The sequence below is a fragment of the Rhinopithecus bieti genome, unplaced genomic scaffold, assembly GCF_001698545.2.
Source record: "Rhinopithecus bieti isolate Rb0 unplaced genomic scaffold, ASM169854v2 scaffold_11161, whole genome shotgun sequence".
Classification (NCBI taxonomy): Eukaryota; Metazoa; Chordata; class Mammalia; order Primates; family Cercopithecidae; genus Rhinopithecus; species Rhinopithecus bieti.
Genome location: NW_016806937.1, coordinates 301,595 through 322,847, shown reverse-complemented (window position 1 = coordinate 322,847; position 21,253 = coordinate 301,595). Strand labels below are relative to the sequence as shown.

General features: G+C 37.3%; 2 long non-coding RNA genes and 1 pseudogene across 3 annotated transcripts in view; 2 read left to right on the top strand and 1 right to left on the bottom strand.

The window, feature by feature from the left end:
• LOC108533836 (uncharacterized) overlaps window positions 1-21,253 on the top strand; it is a 46,161-nt gene that overhangs the window by 15,807 nt on the left and 9,101 nt on the right. The window contains exon 2 of the long non-coding RNA XR_001886826.1: window positions 19,408-19,584. This is a non-coding gene — a long non-coding RNA (uncharacterized LOC108533836). The remainder of the gene's footprint in view (window positions 1-19,407; window positions 19,585-21,253) is intronic.
• Window positions 10,854-11,178, top strand: LOC108533835 (putative 60S ribosomal protein L37a; annotated as a pseudogene). Its single transcript, XR_001886825.1, has one exon. The product of XR_001886825.1 is annotated as a putative 60S ribosomal protein L37a (transcript).
• The window catches only part of LOC108533837 (uncharacterized), a 51,326-nt gene continuing 43,394 nt past the window's right edge, over window positions 13,322-21,253 (bottom strand). Inside the window, exon 3 of the long non-coding RNA XR_001886827.1 lies at window positions 13,322-13,366. This is a non-coding gene — a long non-coding RNA (uncharacterized LOC108533837). The remainder of the gene's footprint in view (window positions 13,367-21,253) is intronic.

Sequence of the window (21,253 nt, the reverse complement as noted above, 5' to 3'; positions counted from 1 at the left end):
AGATGTGATAGCACATGCCTGAAGTCCCAGCTACTTGGGAGGCTGAGGTAGGAGGACTGCGTGAGCCAGGGAGGTCAAGGCTAAGTGACTCCTGATCATGTCACTGCACTCCAGCCTGGGTAACAGAGAAGACTCTGTCTCAAAAACAAAAAAACCACAAAATATTGTTGACATAAATTAAAGGGGATCCAAATAATTGAAAAGACATCTCATGTTAATGGGTTAGAAGACTTTACTAATAATGTTAAGAAAGCAATATTCCGCACATTGATCTACAGATTCAGTGCAATTTCTATCAAATCTCAGCTGGCTTTAAAAAAATTATCGGGCTGATCCTAAAATTCACGTGACAATGTAAGGGACTCAGAATGGACAAAACAATACTGAAAAAGAAGAACAAAGTTGAGGACTCACACTTCCTGATTTTAAAATGTACTGTGAAGCTAAAGTAATGAAACCAGTGTAATACTGGCACAAGGAAAGATATTTAGAGACATATATAGATCAATGGCATGGAATTAAGAGTCTGGAAAGAAATCCTTACTTTTATGGTCAATTGATTTTTGACAAGGGTATCAAGACAATCAAACAGATAAAAAAAAATAGTCTAGATTCCTACATTTTAAGGCATCACTTGGACCTCTACCTGACACCAAATGCTGAAATTATTTTATCTCCAAATTGATCATAGACCTAAATTTAAGAGCTAAAACTAAAGAAAAAAGAAGTCTCATGAGAAACCATAGGAATAAATCTTCCTGTTATTGGACCAATTGGTTTCTTAGATACAACACAATAAATACAAGTGACAAAAGAAAAATAGGTAAGTTGGACTTCATCAAAATTAAAATCTTCATGCTTTAAAGGACACCATCAAGAAAGTAAAAAGACAACCCACAGATTGGAGAAGTTTTTTAAATTATTATTATACTTTAAGTTCTATGGTACATGTGCACAATGTGCAGGTTTGTTACATAGGTATACATGTGCCATGTTGGTTTGCTGCAACCATCAACTCATCATTTACATTAGGTATTTTTTCTAATGCTATCCCTCCTCCAGCCCCCAACTCCCCGACAGGCCCTGGTGTGTGATGTTCCCTGCCTTGTGTCCAAGGGTACTTGTTCATTTCCCATCTATGAGTGAGGACATGTGGTGTATAGTTTTCTGTCCTTGTGATAGTTTGCTCAGAATGATGGTTTCCAGCTTCATCTATGTTCCCGCAAAGGACATGAACTCATTCTTTTTTATGGCTGCATAATATTCCATGATGTATATGTACCACATTTTCTTAATCCAGTCTATCATTGATGGATATTTGAGTTGGTTCCAAGTCTTTGNCCCTCCTCCAGCCCCAACTCCCCGACAGGCCCTGGTGTGTGATGTTCCCTGCCTTGTGTCCAAGGGTACTTGTTCATTTCCCATCTATGAGTGAGGACATGTGGTGTATAGTTTTCTGTCCTTGTGATAGTTTGCTCAGAATGATGGTTTCCAGCTTCATCTATGTTCCCGCAAAGGACATGAACTCATTCTTTTTTATGGCTGCATAATATTCCATGATGTATATGTACCACATTTTCTTAATCCAGTCTATCATTGATGGATATTTGAGTTGGTTCCAAGTCTTTGCTATTGTGAAAAATGCCACAATAAACATACCTGTGCATGTGTCTTTATAGTAGCATGATTTATGATCCTTTGGGTATATACCCAGTAATGGGATCGTTGGGTCAAATGGTATTTCTAGTTCTAGATCCTTGAGGAATTGCCACACTGTCTTTCACAGTGGTTGAACTAATTTACACTCCCACCAACAGTGTAAAAGCATTCCTATTGGGAGAAAATATTTTAAAATTATATACTTGTTAAGGGACTTGTATCCAGAATATATAAAGAACTTGTATAACTCAATAATAAAAAGACAAATAGCTCAATTTAAAAAATGGACAAAGGGTCTGAATAGACATTTCCCCAGAGAAGATATACATATAGCCAGTAATGACCTATAAAGGCGCTCAACATTCTTAGTAAGGAAATGCAAACCAAGACCACAGTGAAATACCAATTTACACTTACTGGAATGGCTATAATAAAAAGGACAGACAATTGTAAGTTCTATTAAGGCTGTGGAGAAACTGGAACCCTCATCAATTGCTGGTAGGAATATAAAATGATACTGCCTACCAGCAAACTGGAAAACAGTTTGGTATTTCCTCAAAAAATTAAATATACCTTACAGTACAACAATTCCACTTCTAATTATATACCCAATAAAAATGAAAACATGTGTCCACATAAAAATTTAATCTTCTTAGCAGCATTATTCATAAGCCAAAAAGTAGATACCACCCAAATGTCCATCAGTTGATGAATTGATGAATAAAATGTGACATATCCATACAATGAAATATTATCCAAAAGAAATGAAGTACTGATACATACTACAACATGGATAAACCTTGAAAACATGCTAAGTGAAAGAAGCTAGGCACAAAAGACTAGGTATTATATAATTCCATTGATATAAAATGTGCAGAATAGACAAATATATAAAAACAAAGTAAATTAGTGGTTGCCCAGAGTGGGAAAGGGGGAGAATGAGGGAGTTTCTGTTAGTGGGTATGGTAGGCAGAAGAGTAGTCCCCAAAGATGTCCACATTTTAATTCTAGAACCTGTGAATATGTTACCTTACATGACAAAAAGAACTTTACAGATGTGATCAAGCGTACAGGTCTTGAGATGAAATGATTATCTTGAATTATCCGCTTGAATATTTAATCACATGAATCCTTCAAACTAGAAAACCTCTCCCAGATTTTGTTAGAGAGAGAAATGTTAATAATTAGATACAGTGTTTCTGGCTTTGCAGATGCAGGAAGGGGGGTCATCAGACCAGAAATGTGGGTGCCTTCTAGAAACTAGGAAAGGCAAGGAAATGAGTCTTTCTAAACAGCCTCCAGAAAGGAATGCGGCCTTGCAGACACTTTGGTATTTACCCAGTGGGACCATTTCAGAGTTCTGACTCTAGAAGTCTAAGATAATACATTTGTATTGCTTTAGCCACTAAGTTTGGAGTAATTTGTTGTGGTATCCATGGAAAACTAATGAAGTAAGTATGGGATTTCTCAGTGATGAAAACATTCTAAAATTATGTAGTAGTGATGGTTGTATAATTTTCTGAATATGCTAAAAACCATTAATATGTATACTTTAAGTGAATGAATTTCATGGTATGCGAATTACATCTCGATAAAGCTGCTTAAAAATAAAGAGCAGCAAGGGAAAACTTTAAGCCAGCTAATGTATGTATAATTAGAGTTCACAAAGGGAAATCAGGAAAAAAATAAGGGTCAATAAAGAAATAATAATAAAAATTTTGAATTTTGATGAAAACTACAAATCCATAGATCCAAGGATCATGGTTGCATTAGTCTCTTCTCAAGCTACTAATAAAGACATACCTGCGACTAGTTAATTTATAAAGGAAAGAGGTTTAATTGACTCACAGTTCCACGTGGCTGGGAGGCCTCACAATCATGGCAGAAGGCAAATGAGGAGCAAAGTCATGTCTTACATGGCAGCAGGCAAGAGAGAACTCATGCAGGGGAATTCCCTTTCATAAAACAATTGGATCTCATGAGACTTACTATCATGAGCACAGCATGGGAAAGACCCACCTCCATGATTCAGTTACTTTTCACCAGGTCCCTACCGTGACACGTGGGGATTATTACAATTCAAGGTGAGATTTGGGTGGGGACACAGAGCCAAACCATATGAATGGTGAACCCCAATCACAAGAAATTTGAAGAAAACTACACTAAGTCTCATTATAATGGAACTGCTCAAAACCAATGATAAAGAGTAAATCTTACAAACAGCTATGGAATAAGGATGCATTATGTACAGAGAAAAAAGATATTCAAACCAATTTCTCTTTGGAAATGCTACAGATGATAAGACTGGATCAATATCTGAAAAATACCAAAAGAAAAATAACATCAACCTAGAATTCTATACCCAGAGAAAATCTCTCTCAAAATCTAGACAAAATAATCACTTTTTCACACATAGAAGACAGAATTATTTATCGACATTTTTACACTACTAGAAATTCTAAAGAAAGTCTTTCAGGCAGAAGTAAAATAGCACCAGTGGAAATAGGTACCTACCGAAAGAAATAACAGCAGAAATGACAACTACGTTTCTTATTGTTGAAACCTCTTTAAAAGACAACAAATAATATTAGGTTAGTGCAAAAGCAATTTCGGGTTTTAGGTTTTGCCATCACTTTTGTTAGTAAAAGCTGCAATTACTTTTGCACCAACCATATAATATGCTGTGGAGTGAATATTATAAGTAAAATATATGACAAAATGGAGTTTACAGCATATCATAAGTAAATATATGACCAAAAAAAATAGGAAGGGAGAAATGGAAGTATATAATTTAGGGATCTTCTATATAAACTAGTATCACTTGAAGTTACACTGTGATAGGTTAAAGATGTATACTATAAACCCTAAAGCAACTACTAAAATAGCAAAACAAAAGTTATAGATAATAAACAAAGGAGATAAAGTGGAATAATAAAAATAATCCAAAAGTATGCTGAAAAAGTGGAGAAGAGATAAAAGAATAGTAAAAATAGAAAATAAATAGCATGATGTTAGACTTATTTAACCATATCAAAGGTTAACCTGAAATGTACATGGGATAAACACTCTGATTAAAAGGAAGATATTATCAGATTGAATAAAAAACAATAAAAAATATATGCTGTCTACAAGAAACACAGTTGAGTTTAAAAGTAGAAGGATGAAAAAGATATACCATGCTAACGCTTATCAAAAGAAAGCTGGAGTGGCTAATATCAGAGAAAGTAAATTTCAGAGCAAAGACTATCACCAAGGATGAAGAATGTAATTTCATAATGATGGAAGGAGAAATTCATCAAGAAGAAATAACAGTTCAAACATTTATGCACCTAATTACACAGCCTCAAAATGAATAAAACAAAAACTGCAGAAGTTAAAGGAGAAATCCACAATTATAATTGGAATGATCAACACTGCTTTCCCAGTGATTCATAAAACAAGTAAATGGAAAATTAGTAAAAATATAAATGACTTGAAAACCACTATCAACTAGGCTTCCCTAAATGACATTTATAGAACACCTTACTCATGAGGTACAGAATACATGTTCTTTTCAAGCATATATTCTAGGCCATAAAACACATTTTACACATTTAAAATTAAAACCATACAAAGTATATTCTCTAACCACAATGGTGTTAAATGAGAAATAAGCAACAGAAAGATGTATGGAAGATCTCCAAATTTTAAAAAACTAAATAGCATACTTCTAAGTCACCATAATCAAAGAAGAAATCAAACGAGAATGCGGAAAATATTTTAAACTAAATGAAAGTGAAAATATACTAAAATTTGTGAGATGCTGATAAAGCAGCACTTACAGGAAAATTTATAGCATTAAAGAAAGGTCTCAAATCAATAACCCAACTTTCCATTTTAAGAAACTGGAAGAAGCTAGGTGCAGTCGTGCATGCCTGTAATCTTACCTACCTAGGAGGCTCAGGAAAGCAGATCACTTGAGCCCAGGAGTTTGAGGCCACTGTGTGATCATGCCTGTGAATAGCCACTGCACTGCAGCCTGGGCAGTACAGTGAGACCCTGCCTCTTAAAAAACGGAAAAGAGAAGGAAGAAGAAGAAAGGAGAAGGAGGAAAGAAAGGAAACTGGAGGAGTAAATGAATCTCAAAGTATGAAAAGGGGAGGAAATAATAACATACCAGAATGTTTCAGAACAGATATCAGTGAAATATTAAACAAAACAGTAGGGAGAAATCAATGAAACAAAAAACTGGTTTTTAAGAAGATAAGTAAAACTGCTAAATCTCTAGCCAGAATGATAATGAAAAAAATATAAGTCACAAATTACCAATATCAATAATGAGAGAAGTTACACTGCTACAGATTACACTGATATTAATAAGGATAATGAGGGAATATTTTGAATAATTTTATGCCAATAAATTCAACAACTTAGATTAAATGGACAAATTCATTCTAAAAGACTCAAACTAACAAACTTACTCGAGAAGAAATAGCCTGAATAATCCTATATTTATTAAAGACATTGAATTTATAGTTAAAAAACTTTCCATGAAGAGAATGACAGGCCCAGGTGACTTCACTGAGAATTCTACTAACCTTTTAAGGAAGAAGTAATAACATTTCTCTTCTAGAAAATTGAAGAGAAGGAAATACTTCTGACTTCATTCTATAAGGCCAGCATTACCCTGATACCAGAACCAGACAAAGACATTACAATAAAAGAAAATTACAGGCTAATATTCCTCATGAATATAGATGCAAAAACTCTAAGAAAAAGGAACTCATAGTTCTTTACTAAAAGCAAACCCCAATGCCTCTCTTAATTCATTTGAGGTTTTTGGTAGAAAGCCACATGCATTTATATTTCTACTAAAGTATATACTATAGATATGCATTTTGGTCTTTGATGTTTTCGTAAGAAACTGATTCAGTGTAAGGAAGCACTAGAACATAAAAAAGCCACAAACAGAAGTGGCTTTGTCCCCAGGGAGCTTTTTCAGCTGCCTTCACTATGTGTAGATAGGAATCTGGTCATTTCTGCTAATATATAATTTAATTTATTTGACAGTCTGAATAGGATTTAACTTTAAGGTAAACTCAATTCTTTGTTTCTTTTGGCAATCACTTTTATGTTTTTTAATATCAGAAGTTATTACCTCACTTAGTCCTAGGATTTTAAATTCCTCTGTGACTATTCTAGAATGTATATATATATATATATTTATTATTTAAGTTCTAGGGTACATGTACACACAGGTGCTGGAGAGGATGTGGAGAAATAGGAACACTTCTACACTGTTGGTGGGACTGTAAACTAGAATATTTTTAAATTATGATATTTAGACAATATTTCACTTACCTTTGTCTTATTTCTCTTGAACTCTGTTAAGTTTTATACAAATGAAGGTAAAATAAATATACCATATCTACATTTTAAAATTGATATGATTTAATATCTTCCGCTGAGGACCCATATATTGACGAAGAAACATTATTCAGATGCTTTATATTGCCTATGAATTTTCATAATAATTTTTTTTTTTTTTTTTTTTTTGAGAACGGAGTCTCGCTACTATCCGCCCGGCGCTGGAGTGAGTGCGCGATCTCAGGCTCACTGCAGAGCTCGCCTCCCGGCGTTTACGCCATTCTCCTTCCTCAGCCTCCTGAGTAGCTGGGGACTACAGGCGCCCGCCACGTCGCCCGGCTACTTTTTGTATTTTTTTAGTAGCGACGGGGTTTCACTGTGTTAGCCAGGATGGTCTTGAACTCCTGACCTTGTGATCCGCCCGTCTCGGCCTCCCAAAGTGCTGGGATTACAGGCTTGAGCCACCGCGCCCGGCTAATAATTTTTTTTTTAAGATGGAGTTTCACTCTTGTTGCCCAGGCTAGAGTGCAATGGTGCGATCTCAGCTCACTGCAACCTCTGTCTGCCTCCTGGGTTCAAGCGATTCTCCTGCCTCAACTTCCCAAGTAGCTAGGATTACAGGTGTGTGCCACCACACCTGGCTAATTTTTGTATTTTTAGTAGATGTGGGATTTCACCATCTTGGCCAGGCTGGTCTTGAACTCCTGACCTCAGGCAACCTACCCGCCTCAGCCTCCAGAGTGCTGGGATTACAGGCGTGAGCCACCACACTCGGCGATAATCGTAATAGATGATTTTTTTTTGTTTGTTTTGAGATGGAGTTTCGCTCTTGTCACCCAGGCTGGAGTACAATGGCGTGATCTTGGCTCACTGCAATCTCTGCTTCCCGGGTTCAAGTGATTCTCCTGCCTCAGCCTCCCAAGTAGCTGGGATTACAGGTTCCCGCCACCATGCCCGGCTAATTTTTTTTTTTTTTTTTTTTACTAGAGGCGGAATTTCACCATGTTGGCCAGGCTGGTCTTGAACTCCTGACCTCAGGTGATCCACCCACCTCAGCCTTTCAAAGTGCTGGGATTACAGGCATGAGCCACCACGCCCGGCTGATGATAATCTTTACTCGTAATATTATGAAGCAAATATATGTTATTCATATATCGTTTTACTGTAAATATTTTGGTTAACTTTTGAATTTATGCTAGTCTATCATAAATCTTCAACTGCGTTATTTAAAGGATACACACAGCTATATTCTTGATCCAAAGAGGAATAAATGATTTTATTTTGTTATGTTTTAGTCTTCATGTTTAACTCTTCTTCCTAACCACATTATATACTTTTAAAAAATAAAGATTCTAGCAACATTACTAAGTTCCTGCTGATATTGTTGTTTTTTTAATATCACCACTTTTAATTTTGAAACTCATGTAAGTTTCATACTAAATTAACTCACAAAATCATATGGGTTCTATGAAAAATATATTGCAATTTATTGTTGCAAATGTAGTATTATTAACACTATTGGTTCAGTAATTATTTAAGATGATGTCATGATTAAACTATGTGTCACTTAAGAGTGAAGCAAAAAGCTGTTTGGTGAGATATAGAAAATTTTATTGTGGTAATTCAGAGTACCTTGATTAGGCATGGAGATAATAAACAAACTAAGCATATAATTGGAGGAAGTGCCACCTTTACATAATAGCTCTGCAAAGATTATATTCAAATAATTACTCTTCACTTATAGGCTAATAAAATACTTAAGATAACAAATATGATCCTAAAACTGTTTCAGAAAATTACTACTATAACAACAACAAAAATCATCCTATTTACAAACAATAATAAAAATTATTATTACTCCTAGTACCACAGTTTGTTGAGCACTTATTTTGGGCCACTCATTGTATCCATCAAGCAGTATATACTTTTTTAAATTTAATCCTCACCTCAGTACTATGATTTAAGAGATACTATCCTCATTATACAAATGTGGAGCAGTCCCTCTGTTTTCTTTTGTGGAACCACATCTCCTCTATTGTTTATCCATATGGCTTAGGTAGAGTTACCCCCAACCCCAGATTGCAGAGAGGGCAACGAAGCTGAGGCCTGGCCAATTTAAGAACCTCATCCCACTGGCCACAATGTTTGCTCTAATGGGCACATGACCTAAACTGAGCCAGTGAGGCCTTTCCCAAGTCTGTTTCTGGAACTATTGTTGTTTCCGGTAACAAATGGCCTATCCCAGACAAGACTGCAGCAATACACGTGGAACAGGATGTGAGATTCAATTGCTAGTATACTTGTGCTAATAGCACTTATGCTGTGTGTGGCTCTAAAATCATGACAGAAGGCTGAAAACATTCATAGGCATGCCTGAGCCCTGCCCCCGTAATTCATGTGGGCTACATAAAGTAAATGATTACAGTGCTACCTACTTCAGCCTCATACTAAGCCCAAATATCAGTGAAATAATGTTTTTTATATTCAGGGTATTTTTTTTTCTGATACACATTAAAATGAACACATAACTATTAAGAAAGCTTTATCTATGTACCACCTAAAATAATTTCATGTCTTTCAGTGGTCTACATACCATATTTGGGGAAATACTGGACTAGAGAAGATGTCACATTTTCCTGTGTTATTTAGAATGCTGCTTTTGTTTGTACATTTGTGTTTAAAGTCATATCTTTACATTTATAGCATAATACTTCCCTTCAAAAAAAAGTCATGTGAGCTATTATAGGGCGAAAAAGCACACCTAGAGGAAGGAAGAAACTTCTGGATTGTATTTTTAGCTCATACTTTGAGCCAACATGGATATGAAGCAGTGATGAGGTGGTTCCTTTTGCACATCTAATGACGTTTTCTCTTGTAATCTATACCATTTCTCTACTCACCAGTAGCTTGGGCAAAAGGAGGCTACATCCTCAAGACTCCAAGTTAGAATGTCTTTCTCTGACTCTTCCTGTTCAAGTAGAACCTTTTGTTTTTGTTTCCGTTTGTTAATTCTCTTAAACTGAACTCATGAAGTCAGGCCAGTGTCTGTTTTGTTTACTACCAGATGTGCAGCACCATGCCAGTGAGCAGCACAGAGTAGGGGCTCAGTGAATATTTGCTGAATGAATGAATGAGCATTCGTATAAGGGTTTGACAGGTGGGCAGGTCAAATATTGTAATGGCTGACTGAGGCAGGGAATAATTATGAGATGTCTTTAATGTCATATTATCAGTGACAGAATTGGGGCTCGTAAGTACTTTTCCCTTTCACAGTGTTGATCCTTGAAATATGTTTATTGAATAAATGAGTTAATGAAAGAACAATCTGTATTGTTCTCTTAAAGACATTCATATTTTATTGGATGTTAAAGGAATATTTTAAAGAGAGACAAACTCCCTTTTTGGCTTAAGGTTGTTGGAAACTAAACGGGGGTGAAGGAGGGGACAAGAGGATAGAATGGGCAGATGTAAAATGAAATGTGTTAAATATCTTAGAAGTAACTAAACATATTATCTATTAATAGTAATTTAATCATAGAATGACAGTGAATGTCTTAAACTAGCTCCAAAATCAGTTTTTGTCTCTGTCATAAAACTGATTAATAAGAAACTCATCTCATCCTGGAAAATGCTTCTTGTAAGATACGTATTTTGGTACACAATGCACCAAAACATTTGTTTCTATTTACTTTGAAAAAAATCCCCTTCAGAGATAGCATGTAGAGAGCAGCCATCTGTTCAGGATGGCACTTTTGAATTGTTGTTTTTCTGAACTCTCCTGACTCTGTAAATGTTAATTTAAAAAAAAAGGACTGTGCTCTCTGGGCTCGGACCTAGTGCGCGGCGACATGGCCAAAGGTACCAAGAAAGTCGGGATCGTATGGGGCCTCCCTCCGGAGAATGGTGAAGAAAATTGAAATCAGCCAGCACGCCAAGTACACTTGCTCTTTCTGTGGCAAAACCAAGATGAAGAGACGAGCTGTGGGGATCTGGCACTGTGGTTCCTGCATTAAGACAGTGGCCGGCGGTGCCTGGACATTCAATACCACTTCCGCTGTCACGGTAAAGTCCGCCATCAGAAGACTGAAGGACTTGAAAGACCAGTAGACGCTCCTCTACTCTTTGAGACATCACTGGCCTATAATAAATGGGTTAATTTATGTAACAAAAAAATAAAAAATAAGGACTGTTTTCCCCTTTTATCACGTTCATTTATCAACTGTGTCATAAGGATATACTTATGTTGTAGTATACATTAATAACAAGTGGCAATTGAATAACAAACTGGAACCCTGGAGTTGCTGAATTCACTTGTTGTTTTTAGTCTGCCATCAGACTTTGGAAAAGTAATTAAATGTGTCTTACCTTTCCCCAAAATAGCTTTGAATGTTCATGAAATTAGGGGCAACTCAGATGCTGTTTAGCTAGTTAGAATCCTAGTAGTACTGGGCTGAGGTACAGTTGAAGGTGAAGGAAAAGTATGTATGGCAGTGATCTTAACTCCTATACCCACTAATCCAGTTTGACCCCTAAGGCTCTGATACTACACAAGTGGAGGTAGATCCAACTATCACCAGTAGATCCAACTTAACCAACTAAGCATCTCTTCTGGGTGAAACTATATTGTCTCAACACTAATACAGAGTTTTAAAGGACTGTCTTCATGTGAATAATCTCACAAAAACCTCAGTTCAACCATTGAGGTCAACGAGGCAAGTCTTATTATCCTATCAGTTTTATTTTACTGGTGGCAAAACTGAGGCTCAGACTGACCTCAGTCTGATTTGATTTGATTTGATTTGATTTGATTTGAGACCATGTAATGATTGGATGGTAAAGGTGGGACCTGAATGCATACATTCTGATCCCTCTTTATATTACATTAATCATTTGATTTATCTGGGAAAACACAGTATAAGGAGTTAAATGAAGCTATGTATTTCATTTATAGTTGGTAGAGTGTTAACTCCTTCTCTCTTGCAAGATTTTGCCTTCAGTTAAAATCCTTTTACTTAAACAAAATGACACCAAACAAAACCATCCTTATAATACATAATATGCATGTGAAGAACAAAAGAACAACAATCCTGGTTAGAAAAAAATATTTTGTGTTTCATTACAGAGCAATTCTGAAAGCAAATATAAATAATTATGGGCCGGGCATGGTGGCTCACTTTCAGAGGCCAAGGTGGGCGGATCATGAGGTCAGGACATCGAGACCATCCTGGCTGACATGGTGAAACCCCACCTCTGCTAAAAATATAAAATATTTAGCTGGGTGTGGTGGCAGGGGCCTGTAGTCCCAGCTACTTGGGAGGCTGAGGCAGGAGAATGGTGTGAATCCGGGAGGTGGAGCTTGTAGTAGTGAGGCGAGATTGCACCACTGTATTCCAGCCTGGGCAACAGAGCGAGACTCCATCTCAAAAAAAAAAAAAAAAAAAAAAAAAAAAAAAAAAAAAAGAAATGATTATGAAACTGGGCCATTTTTCCTGTTTACCTTAATTTGATGGTATTTCCTTAACCAATCTTCAAGGTCTCCCCATGAATAAAGAAAAGCAGGGGTAACATCCTGGATTTCAGAAGAAAAATACTCACTTGTTAAAGCTGTCCCAATTACTGTTAGAAGATATCATTACTAAGACATTAAAATGGAAGTACCAGTGCTTCCTTCTTGAGATCCTATTGGAATGAGAACCTTCTGGATTCATTCTGTAGTGTCGCTTTTGTAACTTTGGACACATTTCTTTTAACCTTTCCCAACTCACCTAAAACATGTCTCATAGAGTTTTATTTTGAGTTTAGAAAGACTGACATTTTTGAATTAAGAGGTGGGATGAATGGAAATGCTATTCCTAAAGAAGCTTGAAGGTAGTGAAATTATTTTATTGTTTTTTTCAACTTTCTTCTCAGGAAGGTCAGGGAGCATTTTAAACAACTGATAAGTAAATGGTGATTTATTTATTCATTAAAAATTTGTTGAGTACCATGTACCAGACCATGACCAGAGCCTTCTTCTGCTCCCTGGTGCTGTGCTGATAAGTTCTGATAAGACAAGAACTCAACAAAGACTTTATCTCCGTTATGGAATGTGAGTGTACAATGGCCATTTGCAAGGATTTTATCTTGCTGTGTTGTCAGAAGTAGAATTTTCTGTCTCTCAGTGTATGATTAGTACTTAACCATATCCTGCCTTATTACTATTAACTGTTTCACATGCATTTGCTATCAGAAAGTAAGGTCCTTGAAGGAGGAAACTATGGCTTATTTCTCATCCATTTCTCTACTCAGTAAAAAACAGGAGTGAGGGAGTCTTTACCTGGGAGTCCATGGATGAAGCGGCTTCACATAACTTGTAAGCTTTCTGAAATTGTGAGAAAAATTATTTTTCATGTGTAGTTTTCTATGAATAGGGCCCATCATTTTTATTAGATTCTCAAAGGGGTCAGTGGCTCAATGCTACTATAGATTAATCACTCTACTAGGCTTATGATAAATATTTGAATGGTAGAAACTGCAAGAAGTTAGTACCTTGATGTATGAGACAGCATTGTTATGATTGGAAGGCATGCTTTTGGATGGCTATCAGTTTCCCAACACTGAAGATATTAAGTTAATAGCTGGATACCCCATCAATTATAACATTGTTGGGATTTTGATGTACTCTTTCTGTTCTGTGATTCTGTGATAATATCAATCTACACTAGAGAATACTTCTAATTCTTCACCACCCCATCTCCATTTTGTGTGACTCACTCTTTGAATTATTTATACATCTAAAGAAGCTTTTTTTTTTTTTTTTTTGAGATGGAGTCTTGCTCTGTCACCCAGGCTGGAGTGCAGTGGCACCATCTCGGCTCACTGCAAGCTCCGCCTCCTGGGTTTACACCATTCTTCTGCCTCAGCCTCCAGAGTAGCTGGGATTACAGGCACCTACCACCATGGCTAATAACCAGAGGCCTAGAAATCAGGTTTTGAGAACCATGGCCCTAAGGATATGTATGAAATACTGAATAGCAGGTAGGGAGCTTGGTATGAACTCAAGAAAATAAAGAGAAGGTAGAATGATTTTTGAGGTGAGGTTAAAAAAAATCAGAAGATAGTAGTTGACAAGCAGGTTGACACAACTGCCAACAGATTAAACAGAATAGGATTTAATTGAGTACTAAATTGAGCTGGTTACCTTTAAATTTAGGCCTCTAAGCAATTTTAGTTTGTGTTGCAATTTCACTACTTTCATTCAAAGAAATTAGGACAATGCAACTCCAGCGATGAGTTTCAGAAGTGCAAAGTGATCAAACCACATTTCGTTTTCAGGTACATTCACTTTCGGATATGTACATATACAAATTTGTGCATGAGTATATACATGTATGCAACATGTTCATGCCTTGATACTCATGAACATATGGATCCATCCACATGAATATGTTTGTTTATACATATACCAGTTGTAAGGATTATTAAACAAATTTCATAGAAAATTTTCACTTGTAGGGAAATAGAGTATCTCAAGTAGTTGAATATGTAATAGGTGAAAAGGATATTTTAGGCAATGTATCAATGCTACTTTCAGGGTTAATGTCAAAAAGCAACACAGGATATATAAGGGACTGAATATAGGCAGAATACAAGCTGACAGTGTCATACCAAGAGATAATTTAGGTAAGAGAAGTCCAAAAGATATTCATTGTAATCTAAAGGAAATTGGCTATATTATATGCTACAGTTTTCCTTGGAAAAGCGTGGTTATTAAATCATCATCACCAACAGCTCTACTTTGTTGAGTTGGGCCTGGGGCCCTTTAATTAAATGCTTCCTCAAAATGTTTTCTGGCGATCTTATGAACTGGCTGTTTTATTTACTCTTTAGCGTTATGCAAAATCTCAGGTAGCATCCTTTAGCTTTTGCATTTTTGATGAGTGTGGCATTGCTATTTTTACATGGGTTTTGTAAAGTCCTTTGAGGAATGCAGGAGTACATGGAGAGAAGAAGATGGTGGTGAGCTTCTTCCTTTATTTAATTCATCCATTCCCCAATCTCACAGAGACCAGTATAAAGCTGTACCTATAAAAGCTAACTGATTTGCCAAGTGTTTTTGCTCTGAAGGGACATCACTTATTTTTAGCAGCAAAGAAGTGTTAGGAAGGGGAGGGAAGCATACCTCAGAAGGACAGATATGAAATGAAGCCCAGAATACTGATAAGAGTAGACTGTAAAACAAAAGAGTGTCTAGTGAAAAGTTGCCCAAGGTGAGAGTGCAGATCTAAGGTTTTGGATGGTTGCAGGAAAGCTTCTATTAAGAGTTATGTTAATAGAATATTTAGGAAATGTTATTAAAAAATTTTAAGGAAATCTAATAAAGGAAAGCAAGATATGGAAACTGAGCTCGTTGCTTAATTTGTTCAGCAATCTGCAATTTATTTTTAGATTGAGGTAAACTATTAACATATTTATTGAGCAACTATACTTATACAAAGCGTTGTGCTATGAAATGTGTGTAAAGGGTAGGAGGATAGTATTAAAAAATACAAAATGAGGTCCATGTTGTTAAAAATATACATAGGACTCTGTGTGTTAGAACTCTGTTGAGTGCTTTCTGTATATTATTCTACGTAATCTTTACAACAATTAGAAAGTAAAATTATCCCTATTTAACAGATGAACAGCCTGAGAGTTTCTTTTCCTTTTTTCTTGCCTTCCTTTCTTCCTCTTTTCCCTTCTCTTTCCTTCAACAAAGTCGGACTCAAATATGAATGGAAAATGGTGCTTTCTTTCAAGGTTTCACTTTTTCTAAAGGTAGCAGAATTATAGGTACGTAATAAGTGCTATCACAGAGTTATGAACCCAGTAATATGGGGGATCAGAAGAAGCAGCATTCAGTGCTGCTTGGTTATATCAGAGAAGGCTTCCTGCAAGAGGTAATATTTGAGCTGAGTCTTAAAGGATAAAAAGGAGTTTGCCTAGTAGACAAGAAGGATAAGGCAGTAACAGCAGTGTGTCAGATACCTCTGGCTGCCCACCAAATACCAATTACCTTCCTTTCAGCAGAGTTGAGATTTTGCTCAAGTGTCCCCTCCTCTACTTGACCCAAGGGAGAGTGACTATCCCTGCCTTTAGGAATAAGCGCTAATTGGTCTAAGATAATTGTGGTAGGCCCATTCCTCTTGTTTGATTACCTTAGGGGAGTAGGCATATGAACCAGTTCTGGCCAATGAGATATAAGAAAAAGTCTGCTGGAAGGGCTTTGGAAATGTCTCTTGACCTTAAGAGGGAAACATTGGAAGAGGTAGCTCTTTTATTTTTATTTTTTATTTTTGTCTCTAGGCATTGCTGTGCTTGGAAGGAATGCTTAAACCTACCACAGCCATGTTGTGACTATGAAGGGAGCCAACCTGAGGACAAATCACATTTTCTGAGGATGGCAAAGCAAAAGGATACAAAGACCCTGGGTCTTTGATGGCATTGTTGAGTTGCTGGACAACTTCCGTACTTTTCACATGTCTATGACATAATGTTATAGTTGTTCCTGTTGTATCAGCCAGGGTGAACCGGAGTCTTCTATAATGGTCTCTTCAGTGATAATAGAGCATGTGTAGAGACATAGGGCTCAGAAGAGTCACAGGGCACTTAGAAATCGCCAGTAGTTCATCATGACTGGAATGCAGGATATTGTGGAGTGGAGTGTGATGTGATGGCTAGAGATAAAATGAAATAATGGGCAAGCCTTAGCTCATAAGAGCCTTATATGTTAAGGGTAGACATTTGGATTTTGTAAATAATAGGGAGTCATTGAAAAGTTTTAAGCATGGTAATGGTATAGATTTGCAATTTAGAAGTGTTAAAAGAAAAACTTCAGCCGAATCAAATTTAAAGGAGTTTAATTGAGCAATGAACGATCGGTGAATCAGCTAGCCCCCAGAATCACAGCAGATTCAAAGACACTCCAGGGATGCCTTGTGGTCAGAACAAATTTATAGACAAAAAAAGTAAAGTGACATACAGAAATCAGAAGTGAGGTACAGAAACAGATGGATTGGTTACAGCTTGACGTCTGCCTTATTTGAACACAGTTTAAACACTCAGCAGTCTATGATGGGTTGAAGTATAGCTGCTGGGATTGGCCAAGACTCAGCGATTGTTAGAGGCACATACTCCTAAGTTAGGTTTTCAATCTTGTCTACCTGTTAAGTTAGCTTGCAGTTCATCCACAAGGACTCAAATATAGAAGTACAGAGTCCTTCTCAGGCCATATTTAGTTTGTTTTAACAGAAGCATTCCTCTGAATACAGTGTGAAAGACTACAGAAGGTAAGACACCAATGTTATTCAGCTCAGGAGCAAATGGATTCACATACAGGCTGGTCTCTCCCCATTATTGTTTCATTTTGGCTTGGAAAGACAGCGGTTAAGACAATATGTGCTAAGTGGAAAATTAGAGGAGCATCTAGAATTTTGTGAAAGGAGTGTGTTGGGGATCATGGAGAATTTCAATGAGCAGATTGGATTTGAGCTGAACACTGAAAAAGACTTGGAAACATAGGGGAGTTGAGTAGAGCAAGAAACAACAGAGAATGGCAAATTGAGCTGAAATGGAGGGTTTTATGGGAAGAGAATAAAACTAGAGTGGTCACTTGCAACCAAAATGGCAGAGAAAAGAAATGAAACTTTATCCTGGTTCTGCCACTTAGCAGTTATGGAACACTAGGCTTGATAAACTTGTTTCCTATTTGGTTGAATTGGGATTACAAACATAGACTTTATTAACATCATCAGGTGATATCATATAGATATTATGTACCCCTTGATATTAGGTGATGAGAAAGACACTTTCCCTTTGTTGTGTTCTCTCTAAAAACCCATAACCCCAGTCTAATCATGAGAAAACCATCAGACAAACCAAACATGAGGAACATTCTACTATTTTGTACTACTTTGACCAGGACTCCTCAAAACTGTCAAGGTGATGAAAAACAAGAAAAGAATGAGAAACTGTCACAGATCAGAGGAGACAAAGGAGACAGGACAACTAAAGTAATGTAGTATCCTGGACTAGATTATAGAACATACAAAAATACATTAATGAAAAAGCTGGTGAAATTTGAATAAAATTGAGAGTTTAATTGACAGTAATGTACCAATGTTATGTTGATTTCTTAATTTTGACAAACTAAGCAAGGTAACATAAGGTGATAACAATAGGGGCAATGAAACTGTGTGAGGGGTATGTTATCACTGCTGTCTTTGCAACTTTTCCATAAGTATAAAAAAGTACTCCAAAATAGTTTTTTGACAAACTGTATATAGATATATAGTATATATGTGTATATATATGCACTTTATTGAGTTGTTATGAGTATTGAATGAAAGAGCTCATATGAAGCAGCCAGTATAGTGCCTGACACATAATAGGCCTCAAATGCTAGCTCCCTTTACACATTGGAGACTCTAAACAGTGGACAGGTGGGAGGGGTATGAGGATTGAAAAACTACCTATTGGGTTCACTATTCAGGTGATGCGTGCACTAAAAGCCCAGACTTCACCACCACACAATATATACATGCAAGGAACCTGCACTTGTACCCCCAAATATATTTTTTAAAATAGTGATTTTCAAATTTGGGTTATATAAAAATCACATGGAGATGTTATGTCAAAAGTGCAAACAAATCTCAGGGCCTCAACCTTAGAGATTCTGATTTAGTGGATCTGGAATAGAGTCCAGGAAGAGGAATTTGTAATAGGTGTCCTGCAGAGATTTTATGCAAGTGGCCTATGACCATGCTTGGAGAATTGCTGCTGTAGACTATGGGAATCCTAGAGTGAGAATTGTACATTACCCTGAGGAGGAAAATAATGGAGATAAAAATGCCTGCCCTACTTACCTCAAATTGGTTGATGGGAGAAAAATATAGAAGCAAGCACTTCACAAACTGTAAGTTATGATCTAAATCATTACTGATTAATTTGGAAGAGAGGTCTGATTAGGTAGCCATTTAATATTAACAGCAGTGTGGTTGAAATCTAATTTTTATCCCTGTCACTCTCCTAAAAATATTTAGCTGCTTTTCCTGCTTAAATGCTCAGATGACCCATAGGACAAAGGCACACAGTTCAACTCCTTCAATTACAGATGAGCTAACTGAAGCTGAGAGAAGAGATGTGACGGGTTCGAGGTCACAGAGATAGTTACTGAAAGAATGGGATTAATACCCACTCTTGCAAGCTTCAGTCTAACTGTTTTTTCTGCTACCAGATAATCAATAGGTACCACACTCAGAGTCTCAGACCTTTCATATGGGCTCTGGAAAAAGGGAATGGATATCTGACTTATTGAGGAGGATGCCAGGAGTTTGTTTGCCTGAGTCCTGCTGACAGTTTTGCTCTTGGTCCACTGTGTTCTAGAATAACTCAGTTTCACTTCAGTGAGGTACAGTAAAAAAGGGATCATCTGAACAGGAAAATGGCCCTTCATGGAGAGTCTTGTATCATACTCAGCTTCTACATCCTCAGCCACATCAGCTATGTGTTGTCAGCCTGGAAGAGCTCACCACGCCTTCACAACACTGACCAACAAATCAGGTACACTTCCCAGCTTTGGCTCAGCCTGACACTACTCCCATAAAATACTGCTTGTAACTATGCTATCCCGAGGTGGTGTGTAACTCCAGGCCACTTCTGGGAGGAATAGAGAGCAGAGCGTATCACTGTGTGTTTTCCTCTCTCTTTATATAAGTGAAGTCAGATTTATATTAAGGGCAACCTTGAAGAGAAAATTGTATCAGAGAAGTGGGGACAGACACTGTTTGTTAGCTGCTCCAACCTCCCTCCCTTTAGTCATCTTCCAGCTAACAAGCCATCAGCTATCTTTTGGTTGATAAGACATAGGCAGTAATTTGGTGGGTTAGGCTGCTGGAAAACCTTTGATTTTCTTAATAACAAGACCTGCTGCAGCCATCTTGAGAGATAAAGTGGAGACCTCGAGAATCAAAGCTATATCCTAAGGAGGGTAGAGCTGCTGCTGGAGCTGGTATTGTGCCCACTTCTCTCTAACTCTGCCTTCAGTGACATCACCATGGTGGGAATATTTTCACCATGGAAATTGGCAAATGCTGCAGATCAGGTTTTTCCCACTCTTTCTAGAGAGCTAGTTCTTAGACATAGCAAAACGCCATTGGCAGAGCAGAGTTTAGCAGGAACATGGGGCCTTTATGATCTCTCTGAGAAACTGTGCCATCCTTGCATTGTCCATTGCCATATAATTCTTTATCTCCTTATTTGTTCCTGGCCAGAAATATCCGGTCCTTGTACACTGACTCCCAAATGCAGTGAAGTTGTCCAGCCAGCCTCTTCTGCCTTGGGGTATTATGTGTTGGCATCCGTTGGATGTAACTGGGATCCCTAGTCATAAATATAATACAGTGACATCCTGCTATGACACACTGTGCTCTTCCCATCCTGATTAACAGTGATAGAAGGGTTTTCTGTTATCTGCAGCTGAATGCATTCCTAACTGCTACAGGTAGCTTAGTTGGGCACAGAAAGGGGGAAGGGACAGATACACTGTACTTATTTTGCTTTAGTAGTCTGATAGGTAAGGGAGATTTTGACCTGAGCCTCGAGTATATTTTAAAGGCAGTCGTTCTGTCAAAGTGTGGTCCCCAGACAAGCAGCATCAATATTGCCTGGGAACTTATTAGAAGTACAGACTCTCAGGTCCCCACCCCAGACCTGTTGAATCAGAAATTCTGGGAATGTGATCCAATAATCTGTGTTTTACCAAGCCTGCCAGGTGATTTTCATGTGAACTAAGGCTTGAGATCTGTGGTCTTAAAACTTTCACTGTGTAGGCAATTCTTCCCTCTTCCCCTAAGATAGTGGCCAGCCACCAGCCTCTCCCTTTGCCAGTAAACCCAAGTTCTGGGTAATCATCTCAGTTTGGGAGGGCTCTGTAAGAAATACAGCCATTATTGTAGATATGGCTAACATGCAGTGTGTACAGAAATAGAGGTGAGAGGATGCTGTCCCATCACTGCATTGTGGCTTTCTGCGTGTGACATAAAAGTCCCATGCTCAAAGGCAGAGAACTGCTATAAGGAAATAGCCTGTGACCATCAACCAGGGATATAAATTAAAGTGAGCATGACTTCTTGCTAAACCCTAGACCAAACCACTAATGTTAATTAGCAGCTTGCAATTTACACACTACCAGATGGATGTGCGGAAATGTTATCTTCTCTTTTTTCTATAG